The 14,771-nt window shown below is 55.5% G+C and overlaps 1 protein-coding gene across 3 annotated transcripts in view; it reads right to left on the bottom strand.

Annotated features, from left to right (window-relative positions):
- SEZ6 (seizure related 6 homolog) overlaps nt 1-14,771 on the bottom strand; it is a 45,488-nt gene that overhangs the window by 26,259 nt on the left and 4,458 nt on the right. The window lies entirely within an intron of this gene.

Genomic DNA, 14,771 nt, shown 5'->3' with positions numbered 1-14,771 from the left:
GAAGGCTGGGAAGATATTCTGATTTTAACAGCTCTCAAAATGGCTGCATGAAGATTTGAAGGGAAACACAGCCAGCGTGAGATAACAGAGTTTGCAAGGAGAAGGTTGGTTCCTCTGCACATCCGATGGTGGGGCTGTCATTCCACAGGCTCACACCCACCCCATGGATTGGCAGGCGTGAGGAAGCGGCAGATGGCCTACATTCTGTCCAGGAGACCATGGTAGCTCTGATGTGTCAGACAATTGGGAGGAGGGAGGAAATTGGCGTGAGGGAGGGGGGTGCAGGTCAGAGGGCTCTCCACTGCTCTGGGTCAGAGGGGCCTTGGGGCCCCAAAGCCCTGAGGAACGAGGCCCAACCCCTATCTCCTGAGATGTTCACTAAAGGAGTCCATCTGTGCCTTGGCATTCTGTACCAGACACTGACAACACAGTGTCCAAACTAGATGCCCAGCCAGACCCATATCCCCTGGAGCAGACGGTCTGGCAGTGTCCCGTGTGTTTCATCTGAGTCAGTGGTGGAGGGTCCAGGGAGTGCCTCTGACATGCCAGCACAGGGCTATTCTCTTTGCCCAGCCCCCAGATGTCACACGGTCTTTGCCAGGTTACCTGAGAGTGATCATAGCATATGACAAGGAAGAAGAGCCTTTCTCATCACATAGACTGGAGCCTTAGGGTTCCAGTGTCCCCTTCCAGGGTTGCCCAAGAAGAGATGTAGCAGAGGCTCCCAGGGTAGGCACCTGCGGAAGTCTTCACTGGGAGAGGGAGTGCCTCTGTCTCAGGAAGGGACCGTAGCGGGCACAGCTCCTCCCGCTGGCTGCCAGGTGGGTGCTGGGCAATGGAGCAGAGTTAATGGGCACCTCCCGTCACTGTCGATTGCACTGATTGTGTTATCTGGGGGGGCTGAGCACTTGGTTAAGTGGGATCGAGATAGCATATCAAACGAGCAAATCAGCTGCCACGTGGCCCTGGAGGGTGCTACCCACTATCAGAGAGGGTAAGGTAATCTCTGGGAGACAAGCCATTTCCAGGGAAAGGGCATCTCCAGACACCCTGGATGATTCTGATGGAACCCTGAGGCCCTGTGAGCCCCCTCCCCAGGTTCCTGGGGCTCTCTCTGCCTGGGCTGACTGAGTCCAAAGGTGTAGAGACTGACAAACGGGGAGTGTGATGCAGGGGAAGCAGCAGGAGGTGTCAGAGACCCAAATGCCCAGTCTCATCAGGCACCTTAATGTGTGCCAGACACTGAGTTGGGCCGTTCCCGTATCTTGGATTATTTAATTGACACTACGAGTCTGTGAGGTGGGAATCTTATTCCCACATTACAGAAAAAGAACCTGAAGCTTAGAAAGGTAAGGTGAGGACTTGTCCAGTCACACAAAGGTGGAGCTGGGATTTGAACCTATGTTGATCTGGTTCACAAAGCCCTAGTCTTTCCAGAACACTAGCTTGCCTCACAGGAGGAGGGGACTGGGGCTACCCAGCAGACAGTCCTCTAGCCAGTTGAGGAAACTAAGGCCCAGAGAGAGGAATGGACTTGTCCACGGTCTTATGCAGGTTAGAAGTGGAGCTGAGGCCAGAGTTTCCGGCATCTGGGACCTGAGCTGAGGCTGAGCTGAGCTGGGCCCTCAGGAAACCTTCTGGCTGGGACCCAGGGAGCCCCCATTCTGTGTCCAAAGCACACCTGAGTCTGGGACTCAAACCAGAAGCCGAGGACACTGCTCCGCAGGGCGGGCATGCCAAGTCACACATACACTGGGGTGTAAATGTCAGCTCTGCCACTTAAAAGTCAAGTGAGCCTGGGCAAGTCACCTCTGTGTCCTCAGGTGTAAAACGGGCAGTTTGGAGAGGTTCTGTGAGAATCTTTTTGTTCTAAATAGCAGGGGTTTTTTGTTTGTTTGTTGTTTTTTTTTTTTTTTTTTTTTTTTGGTGGCGGGGACTACAGAGGGAGAGGCCACACTCCGAGGGGGGCAGCCCCCTGCCAGGGCAGCACTGAGCAGGCCTTTAGGGTTGGGAGAAGCTGGCCCGGGTGAGGCCTCTCCTTTCTAGGCGACCATGTCCCCTGTTGTGTGGCAGTGTGTGTGACCTCGAGCACGTCAGCGTCCTCAGCTGTACAATGAGGATAATACTGCATCGCGCTGCGCAAAGGGCAGCCGCCTCCGAGGCTGGCATGTATGTGGGGGACAGTGGCCCACAGCAAAACAGCCCCCCACGATCCCCACCTGCCCGGTGCCAGTGCCGAAACGCAGGAATGCACACCCTGGGTTGCTGCTCCCACGGGGGCCGGTGGCCGCGTCCTCCAGGTGGGCTGGGACTGGGAAACACCCCTCGGCTCCCACACCACCCTGTCGCCGTTCCTGCCGCGGAGCTTCCCGGCAGCCCCCAGCCCTGGTGGGCCCCGCCGCCGCCTCCTGGGCCCTCCCCCCGCATTAGCTCTCAAGCTATGCAAATAGACATCGGAGGGAGCCCTGTTTAAAGTATTTAGACGAAATGAAAAAAGGCTTTCATCGGCACTAATGAGCCATTCAGGATGCCTCCCCAGTGGATTCTCTCCCGCTCCGCCTCCCGGCCCGCGCCGCCCCCCTGTGGCCCCTCTTGGGATTGGAAGCCCCCTCCTCTTAGCCCCCACCGGGGCCTCCCAGGGAAAGCCGCCTGCCCCGCCCGCTCCTCCCCTGGGCCCAGCTGGGTGAGGGTGGAGACAGGGGGCCCAGTGCTCCACCTGCACAGACTGGGATCTAGATGGGGCGCGGTGCTAGCTTCTGTTTAGGGAAAGCCACAACGACTGGGGACTCTTCTTCATAGCATCCAGCTGGGTAGGTGTTCTGTCCCTGTCTGAGAGCTGGGGAAACTGAGGCTCAGTGAGGCCCAGGACGTTGCCAAGGGTCACTGCCCCTGCGGGCCCGAGGAGTTGGAATTGGTCTGTGTGGAGACAATGGCGGAGGGTGGTGGTCCCTGCCTGGGGCAAATGCTGCACCAGGCAACACACTCCAGATGCCACCTCAGGCCCAGGCGGGCTGTCTGCTTAGTGCTGTTGTGTCTGCAGATCTTTCTGCTCCAGACAGAAGAAAAACCTCAGGTTCCAATCCCCAATCTATGTCTCACTAGCGGTGTGACTGGGCAGGGGGCTGCCCACTCGAGCCTTTGCTTCTCCATCTGTGGAGTGGGGACCTCCTGGGTTTGGTGAGGGCCATCTAGAGACAGGCCCATCCTCCCAACGGCCAGCCCCACCCTGTCCTCTGCAAGGGCGGGGGGACCTGCTGGCCTTAGCGGCTGGCACAGGAAGGGGACCCCACAGTTCTCAGAAAGGTCAGGCTTGATCCCCAACTTGTGGCAGCACCAGCTTTCAGCTGAGGGGAGCATGACTGCAGGTGGGTACAGGGGGAACCTGGGGGATACAGTGGGCAGGGAGCTACCCCTCAGGATTCTGGAGGTTAGGCTGGCCCAGCATAGGGAGAATGAGTATTTAATGGGATCCATTTATTATCCCATAAAAGCTAATGAGTTTATTCTGGAGGTTCTCTGGCCCCTTTCAAGTTTTAATAGGGAATTAGTGAGGGCCTGGCCCCTGTGGACCCCCTTTATCCCAGAGCCCGAGGGAGGGAAGAGAGGCTCCTGGAGTAAGAGCACCTGGGCCCCCCAGAGCCAGAGCCTGGTCTCCACAGCCATGGTTCCACTGGGCCCAGGCCTACCTCCTGAATTGAGGGTCCCCAGCTGGAGGCTGGCAGGGCCACATAGGGCCCCTGAGGCCTGATTCCATGTTCTACTACTGAAATAATTACCCCACAGTATCCCTGTGTCTGAGGTAGGTTTGCTGCTGTCGACTACTTGTATTAACAGAAAAGGCAATATAAGCCCTATACAACAGATGGGGAAACTGAAGCCTAGAGTGGGGGTGTGGCTTCTTCAAGATCACCCAAAAGGTATGGCAGAGGCAGAATGGACACGTTCTGCCTCCTGTGGTTTGCAGCCAGGCAGCTACCATTACTCAGTGCTCATGTGCTAAGCATGCACTCAGCAGTTTCACACGTAATCAGATATCCTCCCAAGAGACAGAGACACTGAGGCCCAGAATGGTTAAGTAAGTTGCGAGGTTGCACAGCCAATGCGTGGCAAGCCTGGGACTAGAACCCAGAGCTCAGCCGCTCCATAGCTCAGCTCAGTCTACTGCTCCCACTGGCCCGCAGCTGTACCTCTTGACTATCTCCCCACCAGCCTGGCCGTCACTATCCTAGGGCACTCTTGCTGGGAGCACTGCACCTTGCGGTGATGGGGGAGGAGTCCTGGTGGTGTCTTGGAGGGCCTGTGGTTAGGGTGGGCAGTGGTTTGAGTGCGGCAGATACACTCAAAGGGAACTTCTCTGCCAGAACAGGTGCCTTCCCCCTTCTTCCCTATTGCTCACTACTTTGTCTCTTTAAACTTTCCCCATCCTACCAGATCCAGCTCCAATCCCCACTTGGGATTGAGGGAGCCATCCCTGCCTGGCCCAGTGGGTGACAATAGTTCTCTCCTCTGATCTCCTGGGGGCACTTCTTGGTAGGCCCTCAGCACACGTACAGCTTTGTCCATGGCCAAGGATCTAGCACAAGGCATCTCTCTTCCTGCATCTCTGCCCACAAATGCTGACCCCTGGTGCCAGGTACATTGAAGGTGGGCTCAGGGGACACACTCTCCAAGCCAGGATTCTGCCTGTCTGCACACTTGGAAGGCACCCTGCTCCCCAAAGTGCTTGGCCCTTGGCCAGGAGGCGTGGGCAGGGGAGGGCAGGGGTGGGCAGAGGTGTGTCCTGCAGGGAGAAGATGGGCAGCCAACCCTTGGCAGTGCCCCAGCACAGCCCCAACTGGCAACTGGTGAAGAGTGTCTATCAGCACAAGCTGGTGGGCCCTGCAACCCCAGACTACCCTCTCTTCCCCTGCCACTGACCATCCCCCATCTCACCCTCTTACTACCCTCTCTTGGCCAACTCCTGGCAGTTCGGTTAAATCTGGAGTACAAATGCGAATGGGGGCACCTCCTCTTGGCTGGGTCCTAGGCAAGGAAGTGGCTAGTCCCCAGAATCTGAGCCCTTGTAGCCTCTGTGTGCATCTCATCCCTCCCTCATTTACACAGGAAGAAACAGAATCCAGAGAGGTTTCCCAGGTCACACAGTAAACTTGGGGCAGGGCTAGAACTCAAGATTTTGGGGCTCAAGGAGCATCTGGCCCAACTGTTCTGAAGAGTGAACCCTCCAATACTTTTGGGGCTGTCTGCCATCTGTGTGCATGCCTCCAGCGACAGATGCTGCTTCCTGAGCTGCCAGGAACAGCTACCTCCCCCATTGTACTAGGTTGGGGGTGGGTGGGTAACCCTGGGCTTCGGCATCTCCAGCGTTGGGGTCTTCTTGCCGATGGAGGGAGTAATGGGGGTAGAGCAGGCAACACCCAGGAGTCAGCCCACCTGTTCTGGTCCCGCCCCTAACAGGCTAATTGGTCCCTCCGCACAAATCACTTCCCCATCCCGAACCTTCATTTCCCCATCAGTAAAATGGAAAAAGTATCACATTCCAGGATCTGGTGAGCCACAAAGGGCTCTGTGAAAAAAATACTGAACGCCACTGTTTACTGAGAATTTACCATACACCTAGCACCATTCTAAGGTGCTTTACCAGAATTAACTCATTTATCCCCCCACAATAACTCTGAGATATGAACTTTTATAGGTGAAGAAACTGGGACCCAGGGAAGGGCAGTTCCCAAGTTACCAGTTTGGATGTGTCAGATTCAAACGCAGAGGCCATGCAGCCCTAGTGCAGTGCTGTCTCATAGAACGTTTCATGATGATGGAAATGTTTTATGTCTGCACGTCTGTCATGGTAATCAGTAGCCATACATGGCTAATAAGCCCTTGAAATGTGGCTGGTGAGACCAAGACACTGAATTTTAAATTTGATTTCATGTTCATGAATTTACATTTAAATCGCCACATGTAGTTGGTGGCTACCATGATGGAAAGCGCAGCTCCAAAACCCGACCTCTAGACCCAGAAGTATTCACCGCTCAGAAGGGAAGAGCCTAGAGTGGGAGGGGGTCCTGGAGAAGATTAAGATGGGCTGACAGGGTACTTCCCTGGTGGCGCAGTGGTTAAGACTCTGCCTGCCAATGCAGGGGACGCGGGTTCGAGCCCTGGTCCGGGAAAATCCCACATGCCGCGGAACGACTAAGCCCATGTGCCACAACTACTGAGCCTCTGCTCTAGAGCCCGCGAGCCACAACTACTGAGCCCATGTGCCACAACTACTGAAGCCTGAGTGCTCTAGGGCCTGTGCTCCGCAACAAAGAGAAACCACTGCAATGAGAAGCCTGCGCACTGCAACAAAGCATAGCTCCTGCTCGCTTTGAGAAAGCATAGCTCTCTGCTCGCTAGAGAAAGCCTGAGCGCAGCAGCGAAGACCCAACACAGCCAAAAATAAGTAAATAAATTTATTAAAAAAAAAAAAAAGATGGGCTACAGTGTCTACTCCCTTCCTTTGGGCCTGGGAAAACTGGGGCCTGGGGTTGGGCAGGGAGAGGTGACAAGGAGCCCTGGGACTTCTTTAGGTTTTTCATAAAGGCCTCAGGAGAGCTGGGCCTGTCAGCCACTCACTCCTCAGGGAGGATTGGTGCCACCCACCCACAATGTTTTCTTCCTGACCTGGGCTGAGCACTGATGTTCGGAGGGGTGGGGTGTTCAATGGGCAATTTGGGGACCTCAGGTAGAGCCGGTATAGGAGGACTTTATGGATGGAGGGCAGCCAGGAATCCCTGGCCTCTGGTGATTTGGCCCAGGACCGGGCCAGGGTGTGTGAGCGCTCCATGACAATGCCTGCTGTGCTCGGCTCACCTGCCCCTACCTCCCTGACCAGTCAGGCACACAGGGGCAGGGAGCCTGGCCTGGCCAGCACCCCAGGGCTCCTGGGCAGCCCCAGAGTAGCTGCCTGGTCTTGGGACCAGGGGAGGGCATCACATTTACTGAGCACCCTCCATGGGTCAGGCAGGACTTCCTAGGGGGCTGTCTTCCACCCAGAGCAGCGCCTTTTATGCCTGGAATCAATATTTTACACTTTGTATGTGAAGGAACTGAGGCTGAGAGGCAAAGTGAATCATCCTAGTTCATACAGGAGGAAAGTGGCAGATAAGGGGTCTGAACTGGGTTTGCCTGTTCCACAGCCTGGGCTCAAGTTTCTACTGCAGAGTTGCTGCTTCATGTGAGCATGTGTGGGCCTGTGAATACGTGGGCCCGTGTGTATACATGAGCGTGTGCATGTGTCTGCATGTGTGTGTGTGTGTGTGTGTGTGTGTGTGTGTAGTTCCAAACACACAAGGGCCAGAAGTCATTACCCTTTGTTCTCAACCATGGACGCCACACCCTGGAACCTGGATTCAGGGTCCTCAAGCCTGGAAAGGCCCAACCTCCCAGAAGGGATGCACTTCTCCCCAAGGCGGCTGCTGTGCTGCCTCCTTTTCACCCTGCGCCCTTCTTGGACCCTGACTTGACCCTTCCCAGGGCCATGTGGCCTGGACAGCCCCTCAGGCTCTGGGTGTGTGGGAGAGAGGGGACAGGGCTCTGGGCCACTGCCCTCTCCTCCCCACTGCCCCTTCTCTCCTGTGAGGCTGTGGCCAGGGGCCCAGGGTAGAGGGAGTGCCCAGCTAACTGCCACGTTCTCCGCTTTCCAATTTAAAATCTAATATGGTCTCGCCACCGCAGAGCTGGGGGCTGGAGAGGTGATTAATGAGGCCTCCACTACAGCGTCGCCTGCTGTGCTCTACACCTTCCCCTGTGGCCCTGAGCTCCCCGCTACTGCCTGCCTGCTGGCCCTGGGACCCCTAGCCCTGCCTGCCAGCAGTTCCTGGTGCTGGACAGGTGGCACAGGAGCTGGGGGCCTGGAGTGGGGCGTTGGGAGAGAGAAAGGGGCTGGCCTTGGACGTGGAGGCAGCAGGACTGACGCCCACCCCTGGGGCAGGCTGGAAGGAGAGGAACAACCTGGACCCTCTTTGGCCTTACCTCCCTCACCAGCTGGTACCTAACCATTCTGCTAACTCCTCGTGATAATGCCAGCTGGCAGGAGTGTGGCCAGGGCAGAGGAGGGATGTGGCCCTGGGCTGGGTGCTCAGGTCAGCCCTCCTTCAGCGCCGCCACCTCAGCAGCAGCAGGGATCATATTTCTCTGAATGGAAAACCTTGGAAATGTCAGCTGGGCTGAGGAAGGCTATGAAGGCCTTCTCCCTGGAGCTAGTGCCAGGGCTGGGTCAGCCCAGCCCAGTGGTGAAGCTGGGGGACAGGGGTTGGTCTAGGGAGGAGGAGGAATGGCCATCCCCTCCATCCTCTGCCCCCTGCCCAATTCCAGGTACCTGCGGAGGAGAGTCCCTCCTAGCCACTGAGCCCAGCAAGCTACCAGGGTACCAAAGTACCAGCATCTTTGGGCTGTTTCTCCCTCCCCCCACCAATCCTCCCTGCAGTTCAAAAGCTGGCATTACTGAGGTTACTCCCAGTGCCTGTGTTCACCTCTGAGCTGAATGGCCGGCCCGGTAGCCCCAAGATTCTGTGGCCTTTGGTCAGAGGAAGAGGCTCACTCTATGTACCAGGGCCAAAGTGACCTTGTGACCTTTGCCCTGTGGCTACTTTTGTCAGCTACATCTGGGAAGAGATGGATTGAGGGATTTGGCTGCACCTAGACCCCCAGTTGCCCTGATCCTTAATGCTGAGGTGGGCTCTCTCTCCCCTGGGGGTCACTAGAGTGTCTGTCCTTAGCTGTGAAAGCTGAGAAGACTGGTGAGGCCTTGTCAGAGCCCTGTCTCCAGCATGGAGGTAGCTTTGCCATGGACAGGCTGTGTGACCTTGGGCTTCTCTTGCCCTCTCTGGGCCTGTCTGGCTTTTCATATAGTACTTGGTTCCTGGCTTTTTAGGTTCTTTGGGTGGGTGGGGTGGAGAGTCACAGCCCCTCTACTATCAGTGCCCAACTGCAGGGGTTGATGGAGCCTCACAGTGGGCAGTGGTAAAAGTGGAGGGGGCCTGGCAGGGCAGGGGACTGTGCTCTGTTGACTTGCCACTTTCCTTCTGAATGTCACTGGACCCCATACACCTTATCTCCAGTACCTGAAGTCCCTGTGTGTGTGTGTGGGTAGCCTCATCCAGGTATACTCCCTCCCGTCCCCCTCACACTTTGAACTCCATTCTGTCTCTCCAGCTTCTATAGGGGAGATGCAGGAGGTCCTGCCTTACTTCCAAATGGCCTGCGGAAGAATCACTGGAGGCCTGGGATCTGCCTTTAGAGGTTTGGAGGGGGCAGGGGGAGGGTAGCCTGGGACCTTCTCCTAGCCCCAGGCAGGTGGCATGGGGCCTAAGCTGCCCCAGGGCATGGGCCCTGCACCTGTGGACAATCCCAGACTCCCCTTGTTTCTATGGCCTGTGGGACTGAGGGGAAAGGGCCTTACCAGCCCAACACCCCAGACTGTGAGGCTTCGGAGGCTCAGCTTGTCCTCCCCACTTCCCCAGCAAGCCTGAGTGGGGGAGGGGAGGGGTGCAGAGCAGCTAAAAATAGCAGCAGCAGCTCAAGTCTCCTTGAGGGCAGTGGAGCCCAAGACTGGGGAGGAAGAGAGTGGAACAGGCTCTGGGGAGGGGAGAGACCAGACTGAACTGGGACCTGCTGTGCCTACACCCAGGGCCACAGTCCCAGGGTATAGGGACAGAAGGGTACAGATATGCAGGGACATATGGACACAGACACCCAGGGGTAGTTGGACAAGCCAGGCAGAGATATATACAGACATGGCTACCTGCATATCTGGGGCTTCTTCTCCCCCAGACCCCCTGGGAACACCAGATGGACCCAGCTGTGCAGCCCCCAATCCCTCAGTCTTCTCTCTTGACTCAACCTTGCTCTGACTTCCAAGGACCCTGCCAGACGGGGTGTGTGTACACCTTGAGTAGAGAAGGCTAAGTCCTCCCTCTGTGTCCCTGTCAGTCTCCTCTGCTCGAGGCCCAGGGCAGGGAAGGACCAGGGAGCGCCAGAGGTAGCATCAGGGATACAGGTGCAACAGAGACTAGGCTGAGGGCACCACCCCAGCCTGAGCGGCAGGCTTCTTCCTAGCCTGGGCTGGCAGGCAGGGTGGGGGGATGAGAGGGAGACGGCTGGACCCAGAAGAGCAAGGCTAGGGCTCTGTCAGGAGGTGGAAAGAATGGAGTGGGCGGTGAAGGAAGGTGGACCAGGGCAGGCTGGATAAGCAAATGCACCAACGACCTCTCTCAGGCATGCCTTGTTTGGTCCCACCTTTACACCTTTGCCTGGAGACGCCAGGGGCTCTTCCGTCCTCAAAAGAAGGTGACTCCCTCTCCCCCATTTCCTCTAACCAGCCAGAAAATAGGACCTCACAACAAGAGGGAGGCTGCCAGCTGCCAGACCAGATGTTTCCAATCACTAGCACATCCCCTTGCTGGATATAAATGATATCTAAGAATGTCCATCAGAGCAGCAAGCCAGGGCGAAAGCCCTTAGAAGCACTCTAATCCCAACCTTCATCCCTCTACACTGCTAGTCTCAGCTTCCTAGTCAGACCTGGGCCAGCTGGCACTCACTGCCCGCCCCTGCCTTGGGAGTCCAGCCCTGGGCTCCTCCGGCTTCTGACCCAGCCCCTCCAGTGACGACCTGAAAACCAGCCCCTCCTGGTGCTGGACAGCTCTGGCTGCACGAGGACCCTCCTCTTAAGCGGGGCTTCCAGTTTCTTCCCTGTCACCACCCCTTCTGATTTTCTTTGATTTTGGATGCTGTTTTTTGAAAGAGGTGGGACAGATGCCATGAATTCCCAAGGAAACTGAGGCACAGGAAGGTGACATGATTTGCCCAAGGTCACCCAGCCAGTAAGAGCCAGTATCAGGTTTAAACTCTGGGAGTCCTGGTGCCCCGACCAGCATTCTTCTAATCATGTTCTTCCTTTGGGGTTGCCCCCTCCTCCCGGAGGCACAACTTGGCTCTCCAGACTGCATGATATCCCCCCCTCACAGGCTTTGGGGCTCCCTAGGCACCTGCTGGCTGGTGGGATCCAGGCCAGACACTCAGCAGGTGGCTGCCTGGGGCACAAAGGAGCTGGTGCTCAGCTGCTGGGCTGGGAGGGAGAGAGGGAGAAGCTATGGGGGTGGGAATGGGGGAGGGATCAGGGCTGAGAGTGGGAGGGGCAGGGCCTGCTTCTGTGCCTTTTATAAGGAGCGAGAATGCAAAGGGGGTAAAACAGCATGCAAATGAGCATCTGTTGGGGGTTGCTCTGTGGTTCAGGCACGTTTCACAGGGGCCCTGCAGTTCTGCCCTTGCAGCACATGACCAGCTGGAAGGAGAGTCCTGAGGGTAGAGAGAGGAGCCCATGGGGAGGGGAGGAGTGGGGGACTGAGAGAGATGCTGAGGTTGATGGGTGCAGGATTCTGGCTGGGCCCCTGGGGACTGCACTGGGGGAGGGGAGAGACCCACAGCTTGGATTCTCCAGCACATGTGGTTTGGTGGCAGGAGGGGCCCTGCACCTGCTCTGCCTTCTTGGGAGGTTAGAGAGACACTCAGACCCAGCAAAGATGGAAGGAGTTGTGATGGGGGGCACCAAGCAAGGCCTGGCCTAGGGATCCCAGAGGCTCACTGGGCCCTCAAAGACCCCAAAGATGAACTCTCTTGCTACAGAAGAGAAACTGAGGCTCAGAGCAGTCCCTGGCCAGGAATATCTTGTCCTTTTGAAGGTGAGTGGTTGGATGCTGTTGAGCATCTTGTTTGTATCACATTTAATTAAAATCAGAGGGTCTGTAGTCTAGCTGGGGAGGCAGTCACAGCTGAGTTTATTAAGAAGGCAGCTCCCCCTCCAAAATGAGTTCCTTAAGGGCAGGGATTATGTTGCATTTCTGCCTGTTAAAGCACCTGATAGGTGCTGAATAGAGGGTTGTTGAATGGAAAAGGGATGGGTGGATGAAGGATGGATGGATGGGCTAAGTTCCTGATGGGTGGTAGTGTTGAGAGAAGAGAGAGAGCCCTCTGGGCTGGATGATCAGGAAAAGAGGGGGTAGTCGAACTGAAATAAACAGAAGGACCCAGGGATAGCATTCCAGGTATGGAAAAATGGCTGAGCAAAAATGTAGAGGTTGGACTGAACAAGGCATGCACAGGGTCTAGGGTTCACCCTAGCACCCTCACCCCGTCTCTCCGTTGCCCACCTTCCCACACACTCAGTTCCTTCTCATCTCCTGGCAGAGCCCCTTGTCCCTGCTGAGCCCAGCCAGCACCCCTCACCCCCGCCCCTCTCCACCAGCCTGTCTGCCGGCAAGGCTGCACTCTGCAGCCTGAGAGCTGGATTGTTGTTGGAGAAGCAGCAGGTTTGTTTACTCCAGAGCCCGCCTGAGAAATCTCAACAGTCAATGGCCAACAGCACTGCCGGTGCTGCGGCATCGATCCTCCCCTCCCAGGGCGGGCAGCTGCGTGGCAGGTAGGCAGGTGGAGGGAAGCTGTGGTAGGCTTGGTTGCCAGTCCTGTCCAAGATCTGAGCTTCTGGCAAGCTTGGGCCTTCCCCCCTGGGGGCTGGGCCTCAGCAGGGGTGGGGGTAGGGGTGGGGGTAGGTGGGGCAGCCCAGATACAGGAGAGGAGTGACTCGTATTCTCATTCACCAAGGCTCCTAAAAGATGGGAGAATAAGACTTACCCAAGGTCACTGGCCTCTGGGCCAACACTTCAGGGTTCACTTGACTCCCAGTCCCGTGCTCTATACTGGCCTCCAAGTGTCAGAAAAGATGTTTTATTCCTCTGCCCCTAAGGACTGAGCCAGATAAAATGTCCCTAATCTACATCAGTAAGGACTGAGGGTAGACATCAGGAAGATAAACCACTGTCATCATTAGAAACATGCTAGAAGAAAGTTAGGAGCCATTTATGTCTTGGGTCTGTCTGACAACATGGGCTTGAACTTGGCATTCTATAAAATGCAGGTAATAGCTTCTATCTCATAGAGATGATATGAGGACTAAATGTATATAAAGCATTACAGTGCCTGGCACATAGCTGGTATCTGATAAATGTTTGCTATTATTGTTGCTGCTATTATTATTATTATTAGGATATTGATACTCTTCTGGGTTCCCATCTGCTTGTACTGAAGCTCTGCCTTAGGGTGGGGGAGTAGACACAGTGCTGGCTGCAGCCAGGTTTTGCAAAATGGGCAGGCACTTTGGAGTAGTCTTATTACTTATTGGCTTTAAGCCCAGGGTAAGTGACTTAATCTCTCTGAAGCTCAGTTTTCCTATCTGTAAAGTGGGGATAACTAGTCTCTTGTCTTAAAATAGAAAAGGCTTAAAAATGAAAGACTTGGCCCCTGAGGGTTCTGAGCCAGGCCTCATACCTCAATAACATGTTTGTGAAATGATGAATGAATGTACCCCAGGGGATGGATCCACCGCAGGGGCCACTTTTTCGGAGCTGTGGAAGGTTCCTGGACATGAACTGTGGTGGTCCTGGATGACTCCTCTACCCCCACCTTTTCATTCAAGGGCATGACAGGCTCAGAGCTGCTCCCAAGGTTTCATATTGGTCCTTCCAAGCTCTGTGAGGGTGTTTGAAGCTGAGATGGATGAGGAGGTGATAAAGACAGAAGACATGGGGCTACCCCTCCCTTGTCTCAGTCCTTAAGTTCATGGAGGGCACCCCCTCCCAGCCAGCAGAAGTGGTGGGTATATGCTGTGGGAGCGAGTCAAGAAGCCTAGGCTCTGGGCTTAACTCTGCCACTGCCTACCTGCACAGCTCATGAGTTTATTCAACGTGTATTTAATGCATGCCATGTGCTAGGCTCTGTGCCACTGGGGACCCAAGCAGTGGTGGCACTAGGGCAGCAGGAGAGAGGCTTTAGCCCTCTAAGAATGGCCATCAGCACCCCACCCCCAAGCCACCTCAGGCTGACAGCGTGACAGCTTAATTTGTGGAAGGGAAAAACTAAGTAAAGGCTATAATTTACAGTTGGGATAATTGGCCAACCGTTAGGAGAGGGAAAAAATCCTAACATACAATCTATGTAAAAATAGTGTGCTTGCTACGCAAACTCAGCTTCAAGACACAGTCCCAGCTGCCATGCACCCAGCTCTCCTTTCTAAACAGGCAGCTGACCCTAAACTTCTTCCAGAGAGGAATTCTAGAACGGCCCTGAAATGGAGGGGCAGAGCAAAACAGATTTGGTACCCTTGTTTTTGAGTTCCGTCTTGCTCTTGGAAAGGAGCATCAGGCAATCAGGTGCTCGCGATCCAACAAGATGGGTAAACTGATAGGGGAAAGCCAGGGGATGGTGGGAGCACGGAAGAGTCCCCTGACCCAGGCTGGAGGTCAGGTGAGGCTTCCCCTGAGAAACCATATAGTAGATGCCCTATAAATATGTGCAGAAGAATTGCATGAAGGGCCAACTAAGCTGGGACCTGAAGCATGAGATGGAGTGGGCCAGGTTGGCCCAGGAGGGGAAAAGAATTTCAGGCAGGAGGAACAGCAAGAGACCAGAAGCTGTTGAAAACATGGATAGTTTGGGGAACTGATTGGCCTGGCTGGGCAAATTGGCTTCCTGCCGGAATTAGTGTGAAAGGGGCCTTGGAGACCTCCTAGTACCTGCTCCCCACCTCCCAGCTGCTGACTAGGGCTGGTAGCATTGTCTCCTCAACACCAACCCCCCGCCCCCAAGCCTCTAACATACACAGCCTGGCTCTTCCTCCCTGAGAGGAGGCCAGTAAGCTGGGGACCCAGAAATCTGCATGACTTGACAGCCTTTGG

The sequence above is a fragment of the Monodon monoceros genome, unplaced genomic scaffold, assembly GCF_005190385.1.
Source record: "Monodon monoceros isolate NGI ecotype Baffin Bay Population unplaced genomic scaffold, NGI_Narwhal_1 Super_Scaffold_9, whole genome shotgun sequence".
In the NCBI taxonomy this organism is placed as follows: domain Eukaryota; kingdom Metazoa; phylum Chordata; class Mammalia; order Artiodactyla; family Monodontidae; genus Monodon; species Monodon monoceros.
Note: the sequence above shows the minus strand (reverse complement) of the source record. Positions and strands in the feature narration are given on the sequence as shown.